This window comes from Corvus kubaryi, unplaced genomic scaffold, assembly GCF_017639235.1.
Source record: "Corvus kubaryi isolate FWS band 111438036 unplaced genomic scaffold, C.kubaryi_AGA036_p1.0 37367, whole genome shotgun sequence".
Classification (NCBI taxonomy): Eukaryota; Metazoa; Chordata; class Aves; order Passeriformes; family Corvidae; genus Corvus; species Corvus kubaryi.
The window spans coordinates 4,599,543-4,626,743 of NW_024581119.1; the positions used below are offsets into that span (position 1 = coordinate 4,599,543).

At 51.0% G+C, this 27,201-nt stretch overlaps 1 long non-coding RNA gene across 1 annotated transcript; it reads left to right on the top strand.

Moving 5' to 3' along the window:
* Positions 1 to 11,835: 11,835 nt before the first annotated feature.
* Positions 11,836 to 27,058, top strand: LOC121667594. Its single transcript, XR_006017112.1, has 3 exons — positions 11,836 to 12,020; positions 23,720 to 23,876; positions 26,877 to 27,058. It is a non-coding gene; the product is annotated as an uncharacterized LOC121667594 (long non-coding RNA).
* Positions 27,059 to 27,201: the final 143 nt, after the last annotated feature.

A 27,201-nucleotide genomic window follows, 5' to 3' on the forward strand; every position in this document is an offset into this window, starting at 1 on the left:
ACAGAATATCCTCAACTGGGAAGGACCACCAGGATCACCCAGTCCAGCTGCTGGCCCTGCACAGACACTCCAGCAATCCCACCCTGGGCATTCCTGGGAGCGGTGTCCAAATGCTCCTGGAGCTCTGGCAGCCTCGGAGCCGTGACCTTTCCCTGGAGAGCCTCTTCAGTGCCCAGCACCCTCTGGGGAAAGAACCTTTTCCTGATATCCAACCTCACACTCTCCGGAATGTTGAAGGATTTTACCTCTTGTTCAGCACCTCAGTGCAGCACAACTTGGGAAGGGATGAGTCCTGCTGCTTTTGCACCTCGTGCCTACAGGATGGGGACGCCCGGGGTCCTCCTTGCACAGTCATCTCGGAAAAGAGCCTTTTTGGAATGCAGGCTGTGGCCAGTTCTTTTTGGGCTTTTTGGAATGCAGGCTGTGGCCAGTTCTTTTCGGGCCCCGGCCTTCCCCAGCCTGCACGAGGACCGAGGAGGGCAGGCAGGTGCTCCTCACCGTGTGCTGCCGCCTGGGAATGGCTCCTGGCTCCTTCTTCCCTCCGGCGCAGCCGCCTGTGGAGCAGAGCGCCACGAGGAGCGGCTCCCTCTGCGAGGCAGGAGTGCCTTTGGGAAGGGGCCAGCTCCATGTGTGTAACATTTCCATTAACTCAGGGAGCGGAGCTGCCGGCGCGGGGCCCAGGCCGCGCTGCAGTCGCGGTGCTCGTCCATCACGGGTGTCAGCGAGCCGGCGTGGGGCTCCCACCTGCTCTTACAGTGGCACTGCCTTCCCATGACGTGATGGCTCCAGGGACAGCATCACCCGGCCCTGAGCTGTTCCTGAGCTCATCCTGGGGCTGTTCTAAGGCTGCTCTGAGTAATGCCCGCTGCTGCCAGCCTCCCGGCGCGGCCCCGCTGCTGCCGGGCCCCTGCTGCCGTGCCCCGTGCTCCTTCCATCCTGGGAGGGGACAGTTCCCTGGATTGCTTGGGTCAGCTGGAGTTTCTTCTCCCAGGCATGCAGAGAACACACATCTGCTCAGCAGGGACATGCTTTTCCAGGACCCTCTTTCCTGCACTGTGATCCTGTCCCAGCCGGAGCTGGAAATCCTTCACCCCGGAGCCTCGCTGTGCTGACACATCCATTGTCACCACAAACAGAGCAAATCCTGCTTGTTGGGGTTTTTTAATCTTGCTCCAAGCCAGAAAGTGCTCAGTGTTTCCCTTTTCCAAAGGATTTGGGCCACGTCAGATCCTGCAGGGGCAGGGGCTGTGCACACTGAGGGCCTTGGAGGGGGATGCCAGCAGGATGAGTTCCTTCTCCAGCTGAAATGAGTGAGATCCCACTCAGGTAACACCATGCTTCCATGAAAAAGCATCTCCCACCTCACATGGGACTCCCCTTTCCTGCTCCATTCCAGAATCAGTAGTGCCCACCAAGGATTGCTCTGTGTGTAGGCCTTGACCTTGTCTGCTCAGGCAACATCTGAACCTCCCCAGCCCACGGACTTCAGGAAAACAATCCTGGCACAACCTCTCCGTGCTGTCACTTCCACTTACACATTGTGGGGGTGATGTTGCCATGCTGGTTTTTAGCCACACTGTGGTCTGGGGCACCTGGGTCTGGAAGAGGGACCTTTCTCCATCTGCAAAATCCTGCTCGAGCCCTCCAGGAAAGGACAGCCAAAGCAATGCTGATGCTTCCCTGCTACCCCTTTGCAGCCTGGGTTGTTTTATTTTCCTCTTGCCCCCTCTCTCTTGTAGCACAAAAGGACATTCTTGTACCCAAGTATTTTTTTTCTGCATTTTTGCAGCATGAGCAAAGCAGGAGGGGTGAGGGCAAGGAAGGGGATTGAAAGGTTTGGGGGAAAAATATCTCACACAGGGCTTAGTTTACAAGGGACAGCTGAGTGTATAAACCCTGTCTCCAAAGAGGGTTGTTAGGAGCTTTTCTGGCAGCGTTTCCCCTCCTGCCCCCAACTTCTGGTTAAGCTGCTCGAAGGGAAAACAAGGAATGAGAAGGGGTGGGGGGAGTGTTTTTGAATGTTCCAAAAGTCAGAGGTAGAAAAGCCCCCTCTGTAAGACCCAGAGAGGCTCGTGGAGCTGAGCAAACAAGCCTGGGTGAGTGAGCTGGGCAGGTCAAGTGCTGCAGGTGGGGGTCGATCGTCTGTGCATCCAAGACGTCATTATTTGATAGGGCACACGGTCCCAAAGAAGGACACACATCCCTCTCACACCATGAACTGGTGACTGGTGTGGCTGGGGATCCCGAAGCATCCCAGGCACTGAGTGCTCTTTAAATTCACTGTGAATCCCCATCCCAGACAGTTCTGCTGGGGACTGATTTCCCTTTGATGAGCAGAGGATGGGTGCCGAGGTAAGATGCCTTTGCTGACAGATCCCTGGTAACCCCACCTTCCCTCTTCTTCTCCGTAGACCTTCCTTATCTGCAGTGTGACTGAGACTCTTGATATTTCAATAATTGGGATTACAGCACCCAAATCAGGAGGCTCCAGTCTACAGACATGGCATTGAAAATGCAGTTTCTGGGATGCAGAAGGCTTTTGCTTCCTGCAAGTCCCGTTCATAAAACTGAGCAATGCCAGCTTGCCTCACACCAATATCAGATTATTTCTTCTCCTTGGGCTATGGGAAGCCAAAAGCCTGGTGTTTGCACGGGGCTTTTCTTCTGGTATTGATATTATCTCTGGATCCCAGCAAGTCTGTCAGCCTCAAAATAAAACCAATTTTCAGGCCTGTGGTCCCAGTGTTTGATTTGGGAGCAGTGCTGGGCAGCAGGGAAGATGCAGGAGGGTCTGGCTGCTGCCCACCACCCCCCCCTAAATATCTTTAGAACCGTTATTAGTTAATATAACCCTGATTTTATTTTTTGTTAGGTGTCACACTGTAACGTGTTCTCATCCTGTCCCAAAGCAACACTAAAGCTGTGAAAACACAGCTCCTAAATCTGCATTTCATTTGCATCTGGTGTGGGTGCACCCACAGGTATGTGCACAGCACCTCAGCTGAGACAAGTGCTTATTAGAAACACGTTTGCTGGGAATTCCCAGCCCCGTCCACATGGATCCCTCATTAAACACCACAGGCTGCAGGGAAGGACTGCTGCCTCGGGCTCTCTGCGAGATCTCTCAGCACCACATGCAATAAATATGGTTTTAATAAGCAGTCATTAATGAGTGGACAATAACAGCTTTATTAAGATTAAATTAAAGGCATGCTTGGGAGCCTTAAGCTGAGATTATATGGTGTAATGGAATATACTGGAATTTGGCATTTTTAAGACTCCTTGCAAGGCATTGGGGGTGGGGGGAAGATGCATTCCCTGAAGCCTGCTCCTGCCCTGGGATCTGGGAGCTCGTTTCAGTGCTGGAGCACCCTTAGGAGGAGGGATGCAGTGGAAGCACAGCCGCTGTTCCAGCGAGGGAGGTTGGTGCAGGGGAAGAAAACTGGCTGAGCTTTCTGCAGTGTTGCCTAAGCCTTGCTTGCAGCAGGAGTTTGGGAAGAGGGAGAGGTTTCAGTCCCGCTGTCCTGCCCACATCTCTGTTCCCCTGCAGCATCTCCAGAAGGGAGGCTCCTTCCCTCCTCCTGCCTGCAGCATGCTGCAGAACTATGTTTGTGTCCCGAGCTCGCCCGTGTGCCCCCATGGGTGGGCACTGTGTGGAGACAGCCTTTTCCATGCTGCTCTAATTCCCTGGGGGAGCTGCAGCTGCCTGAATGCTCCAATAAACCACAGCACTCAATTTGTCTGCAGCTGCTTCACCCCTGCCCCCCAAAATCACGGGGATGGATTTCATGCCCAGGGCTGCATGTCTGCGGAATTGGGTTGGAAGTCTGGGATCAGGTGCCTCTCATGCTGTCCTTGCATTTAGTGAGCTCGGAGAACAATCCAAGGACGCCGCGTTGCTTTGGGACCCGAGCGAGCAGGCAGGGGCGAGGGATGCCACAAAGGAATCCCACTCCTTATTAGATGATGATAAAACCGTGGTACAATAACAATAACACCTAGGCACAAATATCCAAAGTGCATTAAGCGCAGGGGTTTGGCTGGAAAAATCTCAGGACAACCTACAACAAACTCCCAAGCCACTGGAAAGCTATTTACTGGATCCTGTCCCACAGCAGTTTTACCACCCCTGCGTCCTCCCAGTGACTGCTCAGCTCTGCACTTTGCTTTCTTAGGTGGGTTACTTTCCATTTTGTGCTGCCTTCCTGGCACAGCTTGTTCTTGCAAACTGGTTTTCAAGCCTGCAACCATCAGCTCTGGTCCTCCCCAGGCATATCCAGCCCATAAACACACTTCCTTGGCTGTACACAGGGTTTGGGTTGTGTCTCCAAGGCTGTGACAGAGCTGACTTTGGAGATGGGCCAATGCAGGTAAACTCAGACCTCTCCTGAATGCAGACGGTGCCCAGTATCCCTTCACAGAAAGGCAGGCCAGGACTGCTGGTCTGTGCTTCCAGAGACCTCAGGGTAACCTGGGAAATGGCTCGGCGTTGGTCTGAATCAGACTTTCCCAAAGCATGGGACTTGCATCAGCTCTGTTCCCTTAAGTCCACATATTATGTCCCGCTGACCTGGACCCCTTGAACTCCCTCTGCTCCTCTCCTGCTGCCTCGCAACCCTCCCAATCCCAGCTGGATCCCTAGCCAGCCCTTGCTGCCCTCTTCCAGCCTCCCTTACCATCTGCATTTTGTTGCTTCATTTACTCTCCTGCTATTTTTTTTTCCATTTACTTTTGAGAATTCACATCATTCCCAGTTCCCTCTCCTCACTACAATTGGATGACTGTGTCTCCAGTGTTTGGAATACAAATTGTACTTAGGGATAGAACTGTTGAGCTGAGCCACCCCAACATGTGTCACACACACGTCCAAGCTCAGGTCCAACTCTGACTGCTCTGCCAGCTCAGAGGATACTTTGAAATCAGTGATGATGCTGTGAGATGAGATGTGGGCAGTGAAGGGGCTCATTTTGTTCCTTCTGGCATCCGTCAGGACAAAATGAACCACATTCCTCCTGAATTTGTCAGCTGCTTGCCAGGGATGAACAGGATCCAGCAATAAGGATTTGTTGAGTTGGTCCCCTGAGTATTGCACTTGACAGAGAAATTGGTTGTGGATGTTTTAGTACCAAGTGTTGCTCTGAATTGGCTGGAACATATGAGATGTTTCTGCCCCACATTTCAGTGTTTGATGGGTAGGATGAGGAGTAACGAGTTCAAACTGAAAAGCATCCTGGTGGCTGGGGTTTTCCCCCTTCCACTGTATTCTGGATCAATGGGAGTTTGGTGAGGCTCTGAAGTAGCAGCTGGAGGCTTCAAAGGCGTCAAAGCCCCTGGGAGGGTGCTGTGCAAATACCACAAAATCCTTCTCCCTGCTCTGAAGAGGGAGCAGGTAGGAGAAAGGGGGATTTCCAGCCACTTCTCGTTTCAGCCTGAGCCTGGAAACCCTGTTTTGGTGTCGGGAAGTGGCCAGCTCTGTATGAAGAGTTGCTGCTGCCCTGCTGAGGGGCACCAAGGGTGCCAGGGCAGGGGCTGGCTGTGTGACAAAGTCCTACAGTGTGAACACACTCCCAGAGTCTCACCTTAGGTATCTTCATGAGCCCAGGCACCAGAATAATGGGAAAGGAGGATGTCTGGTTTGTGAGCGGGTCTTCAGGAGCATTCTCATGCCTTTAGGGCCATGCTTACTGCAGGGAGAGCTGCTCCAGCTTTCTGTATTTCCTGGGAATTTGTCAGCATAGCTGTAAACAAGATTTCATTCCTAGCTCACAAAGGGCAGGGTATGCCCAAGGGTTTCCTGGTACAGTGGGGTTAACTTGAGTAAGGCTGGGCTGGAGAAGTTACTCAAAGTCCTTCTTCATGCAGTCACTTTCTCATGACGGCTTCCAGAAGTGTTTTCTTTAGCATGAATCACTGCATTTCTTCCCGATCGAGAAGTGTTGTGCAAGCCCCTGGGTCAGCACATGGAGCTTGGGACATCAGGATCAGGACCTGCAGAAATGTTAGATCAGCAGCCTCTTCCTCTGCAAACATGCCGGAGCACTTTGCAGAATGCAGACCTGGAGAGAAAGGATGTCTGAGCAGAGGATGGAGGTTGTGGACCTCAAAGAGTGTAGGAAAACTTATAATTCGGGGCCAGGCTGCAGTTTTCTACCTCTCTGATCCCTCTGAGGAAACATCTCCCCAGCACAGAGCTGGGCTTTACATCTCTCCTCAGAAGGGAACTTCCTAAAGCAAAACAACACTGTGGATCCTGGTGGGACTCAAACCTTTGGCTCCAGTGTGTCTCAGGACTGCAGAGCTGATGATTAGATAACTGTAAACCATCCCCATTTTACAGCTCACACTGGCTTTGATCAGAAAGGGAATGCAGCACACCAGGCTCCTGGAGTGGAGGGGAGAAAGGGGGTTGTGATTAGATGAAGCCTCGGATTATTGCAGCTGAAGCACCTGACCTTGCTGCAGGGTTTGCTGCTGGTTTGGGGAAGTCTGACTGCCTCGATGCCTCAGTTTCCCCAGTGCTGTGGCTTTGCCAGTGCCCCTCACCTGCAGAGCTGCTTCCAGCACAGGAAGGACCTGGAGCTGCTGGAGAGAGTCCAGAGGAGACACCAGGATGGTCAGAGGGATGGAGCAGCTCTGCTGGGAGGAAAGGCTGGGAGAATTGGGAATGTTCAGCCTGGAGAACAGAAGCTTCAGAGTGATCTTATTGTGGCCTTCCAGTGCCTGAAGGAGCCAACAAGGGAGACTCTTTACAAGGGTCTGCAGTGACAGGACAAGAAGGAAGGGCATCAAGCTTACAGAGAGTGGGTTAGATGGGATATTGGGGAGAAATCCTTCCCTGGGAGGGTGGGCAGGCCCTGGCACAGGGTGCCCAGAGCAGCTGTGGCTGCCCCTGGATCCCTGGCAGTGTCCAAGGCCAGGCTAGATGGGGCTTGGAGCACCCTGGGACAGTGGAAGGTGTCCCTGCCCGTGGCAGGGGGTAGAACTGGTTGATCTTTAAGGTCCCTTCCAGTCCAAACCATTCCAGGATTCTATGGAAGTGTAACTTGAGCGTCTCACTCACACCTTGCTCTGGAGGGAGTCAGCAGGGACTGGGGCACCCCCTCTCAGGGATGCTGGGTGGGTTTTAGAGCTGGTGGGTTTCTCACTGGTGAATCCTGCACCCTCAGGTCCCTGCTCCAGCCCCAGCTCCAGCACAGCTCCGTGCAAAAACCAGACCCTACCACACCGACCCTCCCAGATTCCTCTTGGGCTTTTTTCCTTTCAAATAGAGGAGGGAAGGGGAAAATAAAGTTCTTTAGTTGCTTCTTTTCTCATTACCCCTAGGCCAGTGATCAGTATTTGCTGATAGTTGACTCTCAACTAAAAAATTTCCTCAAATCGAGGCTTTTTCTGCTTATGCTGCCCTTGAAAAGACATTGACTGAAGGTGTTAGTCTTGCCCTTGCAGATGCTTCTACTGCAGCAGACAAGCCCAGAAAGGGAGGAGAGGGGACAAATAGCAGGAAGAAGAAAGAAAAAAAATAAGAATGAAAGAGAAAAATAGGATTTAACCAAGTCAGATGAAGCTTGTCAGGGTGGGAGTGAAACCCCAAAGCACCACAGACCCAGCCCCAGCCTCTTTGATCTCTCCTGGTGCTGATGTCCTTATCTCTAGGAAAGATATTCCTGTTTCCTGCCTTGTTAAGTACTTGGAAAGTCCATCCCTGTCTGCAGTGGTCTCCAGCTTGGGCTGCTGTGTTTTGCCTGGTTGCTAAGCTTGTCTCATGCATGGTTAATGCCTGATGAGATCATGGTGCCATTTAGCATTTCATGGATAATTCAGGATTATTCATTAGAAAAATCAAGAACAAGCAGGTGTATTCATCGCCTGCCTTCATGGAAAGAAGAAAAACAGCAACCTTGGGAAACGCCATGAATTATTCAGTGGAGACCAAAAGGCTGCTTGAGTTGGGGGGCATGGGGAGATGGAAATTGCTTTTCAGAACAGCTAAATCTAAAGCTTTTTAGGCCATTAACCCTGCCAGTGTGGGTGGTTGAGTCAATCTTAGTGAAGAGAGGCTCCTGTCTCCCAACAGAATGCTAGGAAGGGGATTTGGAGGAAGGTTTTGCGTTTATGTTCTGTGGTGGGTTAGTGGAGGTGAGAGCAGAGGAGCTGCAGAGCAGGAGGGGAGTGCTGTCTCCGGAGACGCACAGGTCTTGTCCCCCCTTCTTTGCAGGGACCTGAGCTGTTTTCTGTCCAGTCTGCAGGCAGAAGGTGTGGGATACACCCAAGGAAGGGTTAAAGGTGTGGGATACACCCAAGGAAGCTTTAAGGAAGCTTTAAAGAGCTGCCTGTTGTGCGGGGTCTCAGCCCACACGGTCGGGTGCTCCCTCTCTCCCTGCCTTCCAGAGCACAAGTGCTGAAATGTCCTGTGGGGGCAAACTGGCCTTGGACACTCTGCTGGTCTCATGGACACAGCCGTGCTCGAGAATTGCACTTGGATCCTCGGCCAGGCAGGTGAAAACCACGATCTTGTGTGTCTGATGCCTGAATGCAAAGTGAAAGTGCTGCATGTCCAGGAAAAATATTCATTTGTGATGTGGCCAGGGGAGAAAGGGAAGTGCTAACACTTGTTGGGTAATAAAAGTAAAGGATTAGTGACCAAAACTTTATTATCATTCACTGCTCAAAGTGGTACTTCTCAATTTTCAGGTTTTGGTGGTTTTATTTTCCAATAAAACAAGTCCATCATTTTCAAGGAAATCAGATGCTTTTGGTGAGCGTTTCCCAGTTAAATGAAAGCACAATCTTCCCTTGGAAAAATGGTTCCATGGACATTTTTCCAGCTGTCCTAGCAGGGAATTTTGCAGTTGAGCCTGAAGGGAGGAAGTTCTGCAGGACCATGGAGCAAAGCAGAGCTCGGGAACTCCGGCATTCCCAGCGCCTGGAACTACAGCTCTTGCATTCCATGTTGAATTGTCCCGCTGTTGGTTTTTCTGGAGCGTTCAGACTGCAAATCCCAGGGGCAAATCCCAAGGGCAAATCCCAGGGGCAAATCCCAGCCTGGGGAACCGGCGGCTTTGTACGTGCATCCTGTGTGTGTGGCCTGGGGCTGGGTTATTCCCGGGGTGAGGGTGAGCGCAGTGCGCCCGGCAGTGCGGCGGGATGGGTGCACGGGCAGCGGGAATGGAGCAGGGGGGGCCGTTTTCCACACTGGAATGTGGGTCTGCAGCTCCCCCGTGCACAGCAGCACGGGCTGATCTCATCCCCTGCAGCTGCCCAGAGTCATTTGGAGATGACAAGCGTAAAAACTTGGGCTTTATTAATTCTAGGAGCTGGAGATGCTTAAATTCTCCACGCCGATAGCTGGACCTCAGTTGTTGTTGTGTTCATCGTTATTTTTTCTCCTTCTTCAGAAGCAAAAGCTTCAGGAAACCTCTTTGGCCCCAGTGGAGGGGACCAAGGTGTGGCAGCTCACCCGGAAGGACTCGCCATTTATTTCTTTGTTTTGATAATTGGAAAGTTTAATCACAGAATCCCAGGATGGTTTGGGGTGGAGGGGAGCTGAAAGAGCATCTCCTTCCAGGGAACTTCCCACTAAATCAGGCTGTTCCAACTTTGCCTTGGACACTTCCAGGGATGGGACAGCCACAGCTTCTCCGTGCACCCTGTACTCGTTTTACTGAAATCTTGAAAATCAGGAGGAGAAAGCTTCCCTAAAACAGAAGGGCCTTTTGGGGCAATGTAAAGGAAAGGAGGGAAAAACATGGATGGAGATCCTGCTCGTGCTTGGATGAGAGATGTCAGCACCACCAGTGGGTTTTTTTCCTGAACAATCCCACTCACCGAGCCCCACTCTGAATTTGAAATAAACCTAAAAGCGTATTTGGTGAATATATTACTTAAATTGCTTTTCTCCGCAGGCTGGCTTGTGGCTCCCCAGGCCTTGATGAGGAAATATGTGTAGGAAGGGAGAAGGGGGGTGACTGTGTCTGGATTTTATCTGTGTGCCTCTATTTTACACCCAATTTGTGCAGGGACAGATGCTGAAATAAATGCCCAGTAAGTGGAAGATCTTTCCAATCCCTTTTTTTCCTTCATGAGTTTGTTTATGTGAACCCAACATATACGTGCTCTCGTTAGAGTCAGGTTTAACTTCTCTTTTTTCTTTCTGACAAATAGTAAATTCACTAAAAAATGTGGTGGAGAAATGACTCACAAATACCAGGCTCATTTGGCAAGTACATTTCAGCCAGAAAGAGGTTTGGGGTTTTTTTGTTGTTATTTTTTTTTTTTTCTTTTTTGATGTAGAAATGTTTTGCTTTGACATTTTTCAAAATAAACCCTTTTGACCCTTCTTTTTTGTATGGAGGATTTTCCAGAAGTGACCAAATTAAGAGAATAAAATGTTCTACTAAATTAAAAGAATAAACTACCAAATGAAAAGAATGAATCAAAGTGAAACAGAATGCTGTTTTAAATCAGTGAAAATATTAAGTTGACCCAGTTTTATTTATATTTGGATTTTTTTCCTGAAAACTCTCCCAAGAGCCAATTACTTTTGACCCAAACTGCAAATTTCTCCTGCTTTATTTTTTTTTTCCTTCCTCTGCTTAAAACCACTGAGGTCACAAACCTATTATGTTCAGCAAAAAAAGCTCCTCTCAAATTATAGTCATGAACTCTTTGCTGTCTGATTTCTCCAAGGGAAGGCAGCTTGCTCACACCTACACATTTTAACTTCTTTTCTGACTGGGCAAACCCACTTTGAAGGCAATAATGGTTTAAAAAAAAAGATAATAATTAAAAATTACTCCTGCTTAGAGGTGCTACCTTTAAATTAGTGGAGTTCTGGATGTTTCCAAATGTTTTTGATGAGGCTTGGAGCAACCTGATGGAGTCGAAGGTCCATTTTCCACACTGCCCATGGCAGGGGGTTGGACTAGAAAGGTCATTTCTAACCCAAACTCTTGTGGGATTCTAGGATTTGCCTCCCTGGCTCCCTGCTTGCTCCAGTGCTGGTTTGGAGGCTGTTGGAGCTTTTCATCCCCAACCTCCAGCGTGGAATTTTGGGCAGGCTTCCTCCAGGCTGCAGCCCCCAAAATTCCCTCCAGGCCCACCCAGCCCCACGCCTGCTTTAAATCATCCCCAGCCCGGGGAAGGGGGGTGATGTCAGCCCTGCAGAGCCTCCTGTCCACCCGAATTTCCCCTCTCCAGCTCCTTCCCTGCCAATTCCCACAGCCGGGGCTTGGACACGAGGGGTGAGCGACGGCCTGGCCGTGTCCCACTCACCCGGAGCTGGGATGGGCAAACCTCGGGCCCCAGCCCAGCTGTTCTCCCCACATTTCCAAACCCCACGTGAAAACAGCTGAAGGATTGCTTTGGAAACCGGGGCTGCTGCTGTCACCTCATGAAGCATCAACCTCTGCTCTGAGCCACTTCCAGACCAAACCCCCCCCCAATCCCGGTGGCATCTGCAGCTTTTTGAGGGGGGTTTAAGCTCTGTCCCCAAGTGCAAGGACCCACCAGAAAACCTGGGCTTGACAGAACTTTCAGGAAGTCTTAAATTCCGCCCTCTGCGAGGTTTCCCAGGTCAGGTACACAAAGCCTGACCTGTGTGAATAATGGTTTCTGTGGTTTACAAGCAGCTCCTAAAAGCTTAATAATTAAGAAAGTGCTTGTGGCTCAGTCCAAATAATTCTGTTGATTTTTCTCAGCTAGTAAAAAATCTGAAGTGTTTCTTATCAAATCAAGACTTGTTTTGGTCCATAGGGAATTTTTTTTCCCCGTTTCTATTCCCATTCTTTCAACTAAATTTAAAAGGTGAAAATTTAGAAGTGGCAATCTACTTGGAACTGGAAAATCATAGGCATGAGAGGAACCAGCCCAGTGCCTAGGCTGGTGAAAAAGTTCAAGGGGCCTATTTTTATTCTGTCAAAATTGCTTCCTTTTGGAACAATTTGCAAAACCAGCCTGAACTTGAGCTATTTATGAATCTTCCAGAATGTTCAAGGGAAAAATGGCACATAGGTGTAGCCAAGGTAAGTCCAGCCTGCCTTTATTTCTCCTTTCAGTCTCCAGGTATCAGTGATATTCCAGTGGCTGCAGCAAACCCGGTGTGGAAGGATGTCTGTGAGTGGTGTGACACCCATATTTTGGGTGATTTTTCTGGCCTTTCCTGTTTTTCTGGCTAGGTTGGCAGGAGAAGAGCGTTCTGCTGGGGCTGGGAAGATGAAAACAAGGGAAACTTTTACTGGTGGCTCGAGGCATCCAAAAAAAATCATTTGTGTCGTGATTTGGAGCCGGAGGTGTGTTTAATACCAGCAGCTCAAAGGGTGCATTCATGTGGGAGCCCAAAGCCCTCTGCAGGGAAGGGCTCTGGGATTCTCGGAGGGCAGCTGGAGGTGGCACAGCCAAGGAACAGCCCTGGTCTCACTCCTGCTTTACCTCTGTCCTCTGCTCGGGTCTTGGAGCAGCCTGCGAGGAGGGAAATTGAGCCAGACCCTGCCAGGTGTGCAGGGAGGGAATCCCTGGGCTGTGGGAGTGAAGCAAAATAAGGTTAAATCTGGATCAGCTCCGAAGCAGAGAAGGTGTTTTACTGTTTTAGCTCTCTGCTTGTGTGGGTGAAGCCCTTGCAGGCAGGAGGGTACCTTTTCCAAGGGATGGAGGGACAGGACACAGGGAATGGCTTCCTAGTGCCAGAGGGCAGGGCTGGATGGGAGATTGGGCAGGAATTGTTCCCTGGGAGGGTGGGCAGGCCCTGGCACAGGGTGCCCAGAGCAGCTGTGGCTGCCCCTGGATCCCTGGCAGTGTCCAAGGCCAGGTTGGATGGGGCTTGGAGCAGCCTGGACAGTGGGAGGTGTCCCTGCCCAGGGCAGGGGTGGCACTGGATGATCTTTAAGGTCCCTTCCAGCCCAAACCATTCCATGATAATAAAGCCAGGATTTGAGTTTGGGCTCCACAGGACAACAGAGATGGAAAAACACCTGACTGTTGGAAGTTGAACGGGCCAGCTGGAGAGAAGTCCTGCATAGAGCAGCCTCGGGTGAGATTTTCTGCAAGGCAGGATCACCCCAATGTTCAGCTCCTTGGCAGGAGTCAGGTGGAGGGAGAGCTGGACCCCACCACCCCCCTGACAGGAGCATTGGCTTCATTTTAGCTGAATTCAGCCTGTGAATGATCGCCAGCCTCGTGTTAACCCTCACTCAGAACCACGTTCTGTCGATTCTGACCCTATCCCAGAATGTGCCATCTTTGATTTGTAATTATCTGTCTCTTTACCAGCCTAGAAAAAAAGAGGTGACTTGGGAAAGCACCAGGTGCCTCTGGCACTGAATGGAATCGTGAAACATCTGCAGTGGACCGTGGGATCTTCCTTTAGACCCACTGGGTTCTGCAGCATAGCTAAAGCTGCACCTGGCAGGAATGAAGGAATTAAACTGGAGATGGGAACAATTTGCCATTCAAGCACAGGGAGGGGGAAGAGGAGATGAGAGGGATCCTAAGGGGGGAAGGGAGAAATTATTTTCAAATGGAAGTTTCCTGTTAGAAATGTCCAAACTGGATATTTCTCCTCTTGCGAGGTTCTGGCAGATCCTTTTCAAAAGGAAGCCTGAAACCTTTTAAAGAGAAATATCAAAGGAAACACTTTTTTTGTTTCACTGACATTTCTCACGAAACTGAAATACATTCCTTGACAGACTACAAAGTGATCCAGATCCTCCATCCAAATGCAAATGGACGTTTAGGAGCACTTACCAACATATCAAAGAGCTCTGGGCCAGGCCTTTCTTTTTACTTCCACTGCAGCTGCTGCCATTCCTGTCAAGAAATGTGAAAATAGAGCAGGGAAAATGACTCCTAGTGTGGTTTTTTGGTGCTAATGCTTTGGAAGAGCTGTTCTATATTCCCTTTTCTGAGTTTATTTGCTGGCTGAAATGGCTGAGCTCAAGAAAGGCTCTGGCTGTGATGTGGGTGTTTTTTTTTTTTTTTGGGAGCCTTTGGAAAACTCCCTTTGAGGGTGTTGAGGAAGATGGGGTGGGAAGCCCTGCCAGGTTCACATTGCACCACTGGCAATCCCTTATCCCAGGAAAACCAAGCCCAGAGCAGGGTGGAAAAGGACAAGCAAAGTGACAGCAAAATGTCCCAAACTGCTGGAAGGGGGGTGTCTTCAGGAATGCTGTCCTGGAGGAGGAGATGCAGGAGACCCATCCACGTGCCATGCACAGGTGTTGCTGCAGATGGCAAACCCATGCAGGAAAAATGGGCAGCAACGTGAATATATGATGATCTTTCCTGGAAATTCATGGAAACGCTGTGCTCTCGGACAGCTTTTTCCCTCTTAACCCCCACTATTTGTCAGAGGGATGCTGTGACTTGGGAATAACTGAAGCAGAGGCTTAAAGCACAAGGTGGGGGTTTATTCTGAGTGACTGCAAGTGCACCTGAGGCTGTAACAGGGAGGGTTTGTGCTCTGTGGAATGGGAAGAGCCTGTAAATCCTCTCTCAGCACACCTGCAGAGCAACACCAGCAATAAAATATCTCTCTTTCCTTCCCAGGGGTTGTCTTCTGCAACTCCTTCTCAGCCACATTTGCCCCATTCCATTTAAGCTGAGCTCCAAAAAAATCACAGAGATCATCATTCCAGAGTACCCATTTCTTGTTAGTTTTACCTTTGCATGCAAATGAGATTAGAAAGACCAGGAAGAACAGAAAATGGTTCTCTTTTAGGGGAGAAACAGCCAGTCAGGAATTTGTGTCAAGTCCTATTTGCTGTAATTTGCCTGACCTCATGCCTGATGTTTTTACCAAGTACTGAAAGGGGAGCTGGGTTTACTGAGCTCTTTTTCCAGAGTCTGGAATCTCCTTTGTTTTATGTGTGTGTGTGTGTGTGTGTGTGTGTGTGTTTATATATTTTTTATATTATTGAGTGTGGTGCAGGACAGCAGACCCCCATCATTTTTCTCCCCCTCCTAATGGCATCTCTCTGGAGTCCTGATTTTTTGAGCTATTCCAAGAATGCTGCCGATGTCTGTGCTGTGGATGGATGGAAAACTTCTCCCGTCAATGGCCTTTCCAGCTCCTCGGTGGTGGCTGGAACATTTTGGTAGCCCTTAGCAGCTCATGTCAGAGGATGGGAGCATCTAAGGAAAGACCTAATCCTCACCTGCGTGTGTCCACGTGGAATAATTCCTGCAGGAGAGGAGGAAGAGGTGCTGGGTAGTGGTCCTTAAATCCACACCAGTTCACAAAGCCTTGCAGCAATATGTGAGAATCATTCCTGGGACACGTTTACAAATTGTTTAAGAAACTAAGCCCCAAATCCCATTAGGATTAAAGGCTCTGAGGCATTTGGGGAAATGGCTCCCTTTGGGAGCCAAAAAGAGCCGTGATTTTAGGCTGCGTCCTCCAACCTCAGCAAAGGATTCCCTTCATCATCATTGCAGCCAAACCCTGTCTGCTCTGGGCACTGAAGAGCTCTGCCTGTTCCATTTGTCTCTATCTAAAGCTGTATCTCCCAGCAATGATCCATTACAGGGGAATTAGCTTCCCAGGAGGAGTTCTGATGCCAGAAAACAAAATAGTTTGGGCTTTTCTCTGTTCATTTTTTCAACACAGGTCTGAAAAACTCAAAAGAAGAAGAAGGAGAAAAGTTATTCACGCTTTGCCATGGGACATAACTCCCTGAGCAGGCTGGAGGTGTTGGATGGATCCAGACCTGTGGTTAAGCTTTCCCAGTTTTCCAAGGTGTTTGGGACCAGGATATATTCGGGTCACTGACTGCATATATGAGTAACCTGGGACAGTGGGAGGTGTCCCTGCCCTTGGCAGGGCTTGGTACTGAATGATCTTTAAGATCCCTTCCAATCCAAACCATTCTGGGATTCTGAGATTCTGTGGAATTGTTTTGGTGTGAAAATCAGGTTATCACAGCTGGCTGGTTCTTAGGTTTTGGGCTGGGACAGTAGGAGAAGCTCATATTCCTCAGAGAGCCCCCCAGGACATCACAACCCCTGGTGTCACCCCGTGGAAGGGCCAGGAGATGTGCCTGCCCCAAAAACCCACACACGATACACTGGGACGTGAGCAGAAGCCTGGGAAGCCTCTTTTCCCAGCTCCACCAAGCTCTGATGGTAACAAGGATCTGCTTTTATCTCTGTGGGTATTAACGCCACTATAAACTCCCAAACGCTGGAGTTCCCATAAAACTGAGGTGGGACTCCCGAGAAATGGACACTTCCCAGCTCTTGGAAATAGTGCAGAGGGGGTTTTGTAACAGCTACAACTGTAATTTAAAGAGAGGAAGAGTGGTATTCCAAGTATTTTGTCTTTAAAAGGAAATTCTGAATAACTTATGGATAAGACATTAACCCAGGCCTCGACCACTGTGGTTGTTAAAGAGCCCTCGGCACTGTTTGCAAGAGGGAAGGTGGAGGGTGTTGGTCTTGGATTCCTGCCTAAATTCCAGTTTAAGGAAATGCATCCCAACTACGTCAAGTTCCACCTGCCTTTTTACTGGGTCTGTATTCCCAACCATGGATCAACAGGCCTGAATTTCTCTGCCCTTCACCAGTGAGAAAATGGCCAAAGCTCCGGGACGCGGCTGGTTCAGCTGGACTCCGGCATTCCTCCTGCTGGGACAAGCAAACCCCTTGCTTTTGGGGTAGGATTTGTGGTTTGTGTCTCAAGCCTTTATCTTCAGCCTTGTTCAGAGGTGGAACAGGTGTCGTGGTGGAAACCTGGGATGCTTAATTGTCAAAAATAGAGGAGGAAAGGGACCAGCAGCGCTGGGAGGATCCAGCATCCCCACTCCGGCCACATCCCAGAATAGTTCACAACGTAGAAAATTCTCACATCTACTCAAGACTGGCCTCACTGCCAAAGAAGTTTTTAATTACCCTTCCAGAGGTTGTTATCTCCAACAGCTCATCATTTTAATGGGATAAATATCCATCCCCTCCTGCAGCAGGATCCAGCGTGGCACAGGCACTGCTGCATTCCAGCCCAAAGGTGGCCACACTGCATCCACAGAATAAAGTTATCCCTGTAAAACAAGTTAAAAACAATCCCTCTGGATGGAAAATGGGAATATTTGAAGACATTTCTTTTATCTTGCTTTGGTTTTAAAGATCACACGCTACCAGCATGTGAAAAGGCATCATTTTTCTTCCCTGCAGTTATTTATGATCCTAATCCTGCTCCACCCTGCGTGTTACAGATTGTGAGGCTTTTAAGTGAAACTTTAAAAAGCAGATCAAATCCCATTTTCCCACCCTTTTTTTTCACTTCATCTTCTCTGCACCCCAGCATGGGCACATTTTAAAGGCAGGAATCAGTTTACCTTCACAGCCACTCCCACAAATGTAGTTCAGGTTCCAGAGCGTGCAGGGAACTGTAAATTTGAGAGACACTTTGTATTTGGATATAAATATTTTTCACACTTTGGCAAAGCATGTTTCACCTTGTCTGCATGAGCAACGATGGGCTGTCCTCTGCTACCCCAGTTTTGCATTTCAGAGTTGCTCCTGAGGGATGTTTCCGAATGCTCAGAGGGGTGGTGATGCTGCTGTCCCGGTTTTGCAAATGAGAGTCCCAGTGTGAAACGAGGTAAGGATGGATCTGGCTATGCCCCTGGCACAGGGAACAGTGAGGTTTAATGGGAATATCTTTTGTTTGGTGGGGGAAATTGACTCTGAGGGTGCCCAGAGCAGCTGTGGCTGCCCCTGGATCCCTGGAAGTGTCCAAGGCCAGGTTGGACGGGGCTTGGAGCAGCCTGGGCTGGTGGAAGGTGTTCCACTGGATGATCTTTAAGGTCCCTCCAAGCCAAACCATTCTGGAAATCTATGAAATATCAGATGAGGATCTTTATTGGAAGAAATGCTGGTGGGGCTGGAAGCAAGGGGGCTTCCTTGGAGGAGTCAGCCAGTTGATGTGCGCTAGGGAGAAAACATGTTTGGGCAAAGCACATTTTTTGGTGAGTCTGTGAGTCTTGAGCATCCCATGGGATGAGAGCTGGTACTCCACGAGAGGAGGGGTATTTATCTTCACGTGGGAGCTGGAGGTGGCATATTTAAGAGCATATTTTGAGCTGTGAGTGTGGCTGGTACAAGCTGACGTAGCTTTAAGACCAGAATAGGTTTCCATTTTCCACCTTCCAGGCGATCACGGAGGAAAGAGATTGTCTCATTTTTTCATGTACATATATCTCGTCCCCGAGTTGCCGAGGCAACACTGTATATGTTTGCAGGCTGGAAGGATCTGGGGATGGAAAATGAAGGCAGGGAGTGGACTGAGGAGAGAAGTCCAGCAGGAATTTTCCCCATGACATTGTGGCCGATTGGCTAGCACTAATTTAAACCGTTCTCCCGGGATTAGTCATCAAACCTGAGATTTTCATTTTTTATTATTTTAAATCAGCCACAGTTGCTCCTGGGGGGCTGTTTTTCATGTCGAAATTAACCTCGTGGAGATGTAGCTGGTGGGGGCTGCAGGAGGGGAGCCAGCAGGGAGGGTAATTCCATAGAAACACAAACAAGGTACAACATCTCGCTCCGGCCGGTGGAAAGCTGAGCCCCCGGGGAGCAGCAGCTCCGTGGCAGTGCAGCCTGCTGCTTCCAGCCTGATGGGAGGCACCTGGATACCTGCATTTTCCCCATGGCTACTCCATGGCTGTATGTCTGCAGGTCCAGGGCTTGTTTTTTTTAGGATTCCTCAGGCACAGGGAGAAGCCACTGCAAGGATCACCTGGAGAAACACTGCGCGTAGCTCCTCGTGCCAAGGAAGCTCCTGGCTGCAACCTTGACACTCCTGTGGCACAACTGAAGGTTCTCAGAAGTTTCTTTTTCTCCCAGGTCTGGGGGGCATCAATTCCCGACAGATCTTGCTGCCGCTGTGCCAGGGCCTCAAGTTTGAAAGTAGAGGCAGACAAGCGGACGCTGCCCCAGATTTGGAGCATCTCTTGGGCAGGCAAAGGGAGTGAACTCTGAGGAACACGGGAGCAGTTTTGTGGATGCCTTGAAGAGCTGAAGAAGGACATTATTGAGAGTAATTCATTTCTCTATGTTCAGGCACCGCTGAGAAAGTCACAGAAGCTTCCTGTTTGCTCCAGAGAGGGTTTTGGGGATTGCGCCTTTTAAATTCTTACTGATTTTAAGGTTTATTTGTATTACTGTGGGCGTAGGGAGGCCCTGGCACAGGGTGCCCAGAGCAGCTGTGGCTGCCCCAGCCCTGGAAGTGTCCAGGGCCAGGTTGGACGGGGCTTGGAGGAACCTGGGATAGTGGGAGGTGTCCCTGCCCAGGGCGGGGGTGGCACTGGATGGGCTTTAAAGTCGCTCCCAAGCCAAACTATTTTGGGATTCTACCCTGCAGCCTGAATCGCCCTGGCAGGGACAGAGCCAGAGCTGTAACCACATAGGCGCCTCCCATCCATCCTTCCCATCACTCCTTGCCCCAGTCCATCTGGCACGTTGACCCTCCATGGACTCTGTGTGTGATGAAAAAGCCCCTTCAGCTCTTCAAGGCATTTTGGGGGTTTCCTCCAGCAGAACTGACCTTTTCTCTACCTCTTCCCCTGAGCACCCCTGCCTGTAAAAGGCGATTTGTGCTGCGACTTCAAAACGCTTGGCAGACGGTCGGTATTTCTGCTGGGCAGCTTCCCCCAGCTTTTTTCATCTCAAGCAAATAAATAAGGCAAGAACTTCACAAGGGAAAGGGAAGCAGCGGAGGTGGCAGTGCCATTCCTGGTGGAAAGCTGGCATTCCCCACCTCTGCTAAATGAGGTTCAGAGAGGACGTCTGGTACGTGCATTTCTAATCTCATCGCTTGATTTCACTGCATCGAGGCTGGTTTTTCATCCCTTTTTGTCAATCGCTTGAGAACAGACTTACAAACAGACAAACTGCCTGACGTGCCAGGAATCGGTGTTCAAAAACCCTCCTCGCACGTAATACAGGGTTCAGTAAATGTGGGGAAGGAGCTGCTGGTGCTGGAGTCCCCCTGGGGTATTTCTCCAACCTCCCCCTTCCCCTCTCAGGTCTCTGGGCCCTTCCCTGCAGGTCACACTTGGCTTTGGGGCACGGAGGGGTCCGTCCATCCGTCCTTAGGGAGAGCAGGCTTAGCGGGGTTCGGGTGTCTGGGAGCAGCATATGGAGGGTGGTTACAGCCAGAGTGTTTTCAGCTGTTGGGAAAGAGGCTGTAAAATGTGATTCCCACCATTCCAGCCCTCTGGGCTCGGACTACATCAAATTGGGTATTTTGCCTCTGGCACAAACCAAAACCTGATGCGCCAGAGGATGGCAAAGCCCTCGCTTAATCCCTTTAATTGCTTAATACCTCAGCCAGCAAGGAAATGTGTTCTGATCCCGTTAATCTTTGCTGTGAAAGAAAAGCTTTTGTAATTGTATCCGTAGCTCACAAACCCCTGCTCTTCCCATAGCCTAAAACACACCCTTCCCTCACCATCACCAACAGCAGCACCTTCAGCAGGTCAATGGGAGAGGGAAAAAAGCTGGTTTCAGTCTTAAAACCCCCCAAAAATAAAAAAAGAGGTGAAGTACGAGGCCAGCCGAGGTCCAGCTCGGCAGGAGGTGGGAGCAGGATGGCACCGGGCAAGGCAAAGGGGCTGCCCCAATCCAGGGGATGCTCCAGGGAGCTGCCTGGCCCCCTGCCAAGGTTTTTAGCCCCTTTAGTTTCCAAAGCAGCACACTTCATCCAAAGAGGAAGAGAGGAAAGGCTGGGAGGAGGGAGGGTGTTTCTGGTATTGAGCAGCAGTGCAGGGCTATTTCTCTCAGCAGCTGACAGTGTAAATGCATTTCCTGGCAGGCAGCTCACTCTGTATTAAAATTCTTGATGAAGATTATTAAAGTGTGTTTATGAAAAGCCTGCGAGTGCTTCTTGGACTCCAAGCTGCCTTTCAGAATGACAGGTTTGGGTGAGGGCTGAGTGCTCAGGGGTTATTAAAACCAGGCTGGCCAAAGCCGCCCGCTCCACTGGCTCCAGGTGGTATCTGTAGGAAACTGGATGGTCCCAGTTTGCTCAAACAGGGAACCAGCATGGGGTGACCGTGGCTACTGCAGCCCCAAAACCTTGCTGCAAATGTATTTGAGCATTTTAGGTGATTTTGGGATGTGCTTCTGTTTCCCCTGGTGGTCAGGGCTGGAGTGAGCTGTGAAGGGATGCTGAGGAGCCACGGGGCTGCAGTCACTCCATTTTCTCCCCTGATGGGGGCTGCAGGGGCAGCTGCGGTGACCACCCCTGCACTGGTGCCAGCAGAGCTTTGGGGAGACATTCCGTGCTGGAGACAGAGCCACCAAATGCTAGACACAGACAAATGTCCCCGTGGCAATGCCACCTCCTCTGCTGGCACCCTGTCATCCTCAGTCCCAGCTCCCTTTTCTCTATGCTCTTCCCTTTCCAGCCTGAGGTAGGATTTTTTATAACATAGGAGACCAGGTTGTATATCTAAATATATGTCCTTAAAAAAAAAAAGTTTCCAAGAACAATGGTGGAAAGAGCCCAAAAATGTGCTAAGAAGGATGAATGCATTAGGACTGGAGGCCAAGCAAAATATCAGAAGGGTGAATCAGAAAGAAGGAAAGGAAGGGGAAAGAAACAGAAACGTATGGAGTTCTTAAAAAGCCATTTTTTCCTTTTAATGTTAGTGGCAGCTTTTCAATTTGAGCTTTGAGTGCTGGGGAAATGTGTCCACTGCTGCTGCCTGGAGCTGTGCTCTGGGGGGATGCAGAGGCATTGTTGCAGCGACACGTTCAATCTGCTTTCAATCCAGCCCCATTCAGGAATACAGAATAGTTTGCTTGGAAGGGACCTTTAGAGGTCACATTCTTAGAGGAACATCCCTTAATTCTTTGAGGTCTTGCTCTGGGGTTTCCTGTTGGCTCCTGCTACCTCTGGCTCATCTCTGTAAAACTCCACGTGTGCTGCAGCGTACCCAGCACATCCTCCTAACCCTGAGGGGTCAGACACAGCGTGCCATGGGCAAACCTGGGACTGCTCCCCTCCTCCTTCAAGTCTGGTTTAAAGCTCTTCTCCTTGGAGAAACGTGAATCCCACCTGATGCCAGTGATCCTGGTGCCACACAGGCCATCCCATTAGTGCCAGATCACAGGGAATGGCTTCCCCCTGCCAGAGAGCAGGGTCAGGAGGAATATTGGGAAGGAATTCTTCCCTGTGAGAGTGGTGACACCCCGGCACAGGGTGCCCAGAGAAGCTGTGGCTGCCCCTGGATCCCTGGAAGTGCCCAAGGCCAGGTTGGATGAGGCTTGAAGCAGCCTGGGCTGGTGGAAGGTGTCCCTGCCCATGGCAGGGGGTGGCACTGGATGGGCTTTAATTCCCTTCCAAACCATCCTGGGATGCTGCGTGTGGATTGAGCAGGTCAGCAGCCCAGCAGGATGCAACACAGGGATGATGCTGAAGGTGCAGTGCCTTTCCTGGGGCAGGGACAGCCCTGTGTCCTCTGGAAGTGGCATCACCCTGGCTTTAGGCTGGTTTTCTATGTCTGGTTTTGGTGTCTGGTGGTTGCTACAAACTCGGCATCAGCCTGGGTCTCCTGGCAGATTTCTGTCCCCTTTCGTGATCTGGGCAGGCAAAACCCAAGTTGTCTTGTCCCTTCTCTCTTCCTTTTTACTGCTGGATCTGTCCCTTCACTTCTCCTGCAGCTCAGACCCCGTCCCATGTTGTCAGAGGCTCCAGCCTCAGGAGTGGTGATTGCTGAGGGCAGATGGAGAGGCCAGAAAACAAATAATGTAATAAAATCTTGATTTTGGTTGCATGAAATGGGAAGAATGAGGGTCAATGAGGGTGGAGTGGTGGCTGCAGGCAGAGGTGGGAGGAGAAGTGGGACACGGAGCCCAAATTCATACCCTGGTGACTGTGGCATCCATCAGGGTTAAAGACAATCTGTGTCTCATTAATCATCTGATGTAAACAGAGGGAGACTCACTGGAACACAGTGGTGTCACTGGATGAATGGCCTGGAGTTGGAAAATAAACATTTCAAGCTCTGTCTCGGCGTTTATTTTTGCTGAATGCCTTCTCTGCACCCGGGTGTTCTGCTCACAGCGGGGTGCCACTGCCCCAAACCCATCCCCAGGAGCAATGCTGGAGCAGGGACTTGGGCTGCTGGGTGAGGAATGCACCAGAGTGCAGGAAAAGTCCTGGAGCAGCCGCAGTGCCTGCCCTGGGTGCTTTTATGCTTTCACTGTGAGCTGAAGGTTTCTCTCTTGGCTCCCGGGGCTTTCACAGCTGGGAAGTGCAGCAGCGTGCTCGGGCCTGGGCAGGACTGCGTCCTTGGAATCACAGCCCGTGGTCAGCTGTGATCCAGGGAAGTGGCACCTGTGTCTCCATCAGATGCTCTCCGTGTTCACACACCGCTGGGTTTCCACAAACCTCAGTTGTTTTTCCTTCAAACCTCTCATTCCTGACGGGTTTTTTTCCCTCCCCACTTCCCTCTGCACAAACCCACCAGGTGCAGCCTGGAATCCACGCTCACCCCAATGTGTCTTCATTCTGATTTATTGACGTGGTTATTGTACAGATGATTAGAGACATATTTGGGGAGATTTTGCCACCTCAGAGCAGACATGGAGCTGTTCTAGAGCAGTTAATCCTTTACAAATATGGATTTAATCACGCCGGCATTTCACACACAATAACTGTCCTATCCAATGTAACGTTTAGCTCGCTATAAAGAATTTCATTTCAACCTATTTTTTTTCCCCACAGGCTCATTAACTTCTGCTGCTCAGGAGATATGGACAAAACCACAAGTGAGTGGCTCAGCTTCGATATCCAACCCATCCACATCCCACAGGGATCCCAGCTGGTGCATTTGCTGTACAAGGATCTTCACAGGGAGAGGAATTTGCCGAGCCCTGAGCAGGTGAGTGGATTTCGCTGCATCACTGGACCTGATTATTTGCCATGCCGCCTGTTGGGGTTGTAAGAAGCTGCAAGTACAACATATCCCCCCTGCTGTGACATAAGGAATAACAAATTCCAGTAGAAATGTCATTTTGGGCTTTAGGTTTCTGATGGGGAGAAGAAAACAAGCCACCCCCCCCCCCCCAGCTCAGCTATGCTTGGTAGGAAAATAAATGACATAAACGCTGGCTTTTCCTGTGCCTGCCCACTTGCCATCCCATCCAGCTCATCAGCCATTCCCCAGGATGGGCTGCTTGCAGCAGAAGACAGGTTGAGAAAAAGAAAGAATTTCCACTGGATTAAGTTATTTTAGCTGGAAAAATAAACTCTTGCTGCTGCTCGAAGCCAGTGCCTGCCCGGTGCCTCCCCAGCTGAGCAGGAGGTGCTGCCATGCAGCAGGAGGGCTCCCTGCCATCCAGGCTGCTCCATGCTGAGCCAAGGAAATGCAGATATGTGGGACCCCCTCAGTGCCCGGCACCCCCTCGCCCTGTCCCCAGTGTGCCACTCGTTCCCCATGTTCCCAGTGCCCTAACAGGGAAGGGGCAGCAGCCTTTGCCTTCGGAGCGCCCTGGCACGGAGCCGTCACTCTGCCACTGCTGGGAGCCCTGTCTGACGCCTTTTGTGGCCCTTTTGTGTCTGGGACTCCACACTGATGGGTTTTGTCCCCAACACCACCCTGCCCCACTGCCCCCAGCCCCTTGGCCAAGGGGGCTGTCGGGGAAGACAAGGGGATATTCTTTGGAGAACAGTGGGAGATCTCATGGCGGGGCAGCCGGCTCGCGGCCACCGCCCACACTGCCCTCCACACCTGGGTCACGGCGGGCACTGGCATTTCTGGGACTGTCTGGGGCACCACCAGTGAGCTGCGCACAGAGGGAGGATGAGGAGACGGGGTCAGTGCTCGGGGATCGCGGGCAGCAGCCAGGGAGAGGTGACATCCCACTGGACCCTTCTCCAGCAGCACTGCAAGCCCAGGAGCAGCCCAGGCAGCCCTTAAGGGCCTGAGCTCACTTTGCAGCGTCCCACTGGCACCCCGTGTCGTGTGGGAGCCCCCCAGCCCCGTGTGCTGTTTGTTTTGGAGTGAGAGAGGCTTTATCTGCGGAGTTTTCCACAGTCCGCCTTCTAAACTTCCCCATTCCTGGCCTTCATCGCACCCAGCAGCTCCTTGGGCTGTGGCACAGCCAAATATCCTCATGGCCAGGTGCTGCTTCCATGCCTGCCCTCCCCACAGTGGTGGACGTTGGTGGGATGCTGGGCAAGACCTCCCTTCCCCATCCCTGTCCCCGTGATCCCTTCCAGCACGGCTGTTTCCTCTCTCCTTTTCCATGGGATATTGCCCTGCATTGCTTCATGCATCTTCTGCAATGCAACGAGCTCTGAAATGCTCCCTAATGACCATGGCATGGAGCGTGGTGGGTACCAGGAGCCTGGGGAGGATGCAGGTGGTTGCAGGAGCAATGAGGATGCCCAGGAGTTGCTGTGGACAATGTGGAAAAAAAGAGGGGAAAAAAGCCTAGCCCAGGACGTAGTTCTCTCCATCCATGCAGACCTTTCCTTCATGAAGTGACACCTTCACTGTTAAAAGGTTAAAATGTGCATTTTGTGTGGCTCAAATCCCAGCAGGAACAAGGTCTGGGGAAAGGGGGAACCTGAGTCAAGCAGGGCTGGGGGGGATTGATGTCCCCCCAGCTGCCTGGGGCTCTCAAGCACTGCCTTTGGGCTAGTGCTGGGCTCTGCGTGGGGCAGGCGAGACCCCCTCTGTGGCAGGAGCTGGGGCAGGGTTAGGAGGGTGAAGAGCAGCTGATGTGCAAAACCTCTGGGGTTTTTCCCCTTTTTTCCTGTTACACAAACCTCATCTCAGCAGTTTTTCCCACCAGCCTTCCTCTGCACAAGCAGGAACTTCCCCGAGGGTGGCCGACTTTCCATCACTGCTTTCCAGGGGATTTCTCCCCCTTTTCTCCAAAACCCTTCTCCCTGCCTGCGCAGCTGTGCAGCAGGGATGGTGCAGGGCCAGCTCTCGCCGCGGGCCTGTCTCAGCAGCAATAAAGCTGTCGGCAGCGGCGCGGTCCGGGCGGCCTCGTGCTGGAGATGCAATTTGGGAGGCAGAGCTGCAGCTCAGCCCGGCTTCCCCTCCATCCCTCCATCACCGCCCCGCCGTGTGCCAGGAGACAGAGCTGGCGCTTCTCCCACCAGAGGAGCGGCGAGCGTCAGCCAGGATGTCTGGTGAGAAGGAAGAGGCTGTCTGTGAGCACCGAGGGAAGCCCTCCACTGACCCTCTCTGCTCCATCCAGCTTCCCAACAGTATTCCCAGATCCAGGAGCAAGCAGCCTGAGAGTCGTCTGGATCTCCATCAGAAAGAGACACCACAAGGACCATTAGCCCTGCAGCAATGCACGTGCCACGGATGTGTTCACCCCTTCCCAACATATCCTTGCTTTGTGTGAGGGGAAACTGAGGCAGGAGGTTCCCAGAGGATCCTGGAGGATCCTCCTGCTTCACAATGCCTCAGGGTGCTAAAGATATAAGGAATTTCCATCCTGCCAAAAATTCAAACGTGTCCGACTGTGGGGATTATCTTTAAATACAGAAGTTGGGAATTTCACCTGCAGAGAAATATCCACAAGAGGAAAAATCTCCTCTTGCCTTTACAAGTCAAACTGAGTACAGGAGAGGAGTAAGGCGCAGCACAAGGCACTGACCCTCCTGAAGCACAACGCTCTCAGAACCCTGAGGAGGTGTTCTCTGAAGAGGTTTCCATCAAGCCAAAATGGGCCTGCAAAATGCTGTCTGGTAAAGCTCTATCCAGCTGGAAAAGCACCGTCCAGCTTTCCCCTTGGAGTTCTCTCTCTAGACCTCATACAAAGTCTTATTTTTTCACTCCTTTCTGAGTTGGGCTCCACTTCTCTATCTCAAGGCGCCCACAAGTCATGATTTGCCTCTCTTTTTAATTTCATTTCAGTGGCTTCTGTTCCTGCTGTGGTTGGATCCACTCTCGGATGTCTCGGAGCTTCTCCGTGAGTTTCGGAAGCAGAAACGCATTTTCTTATTTGGCACTGAAGGTGCTGCTGGAATTGTTCAGCACGTGACACAAAGGACCACCAGATACCTCTGAAAGTTCAAACCTAGGGAAAAGTGGGATAGGGACAGGGATAGGGACAGGGATAGGGATGGGGATGGGGATAGGGATGGGGATAGGGACAGGGATAGGGACAGGGATAGGGATGGGGATAGGGATGTGGGTAGGGATAGGGATAGGGATAGGGTAGGGGTAGGGTAGGGATGGG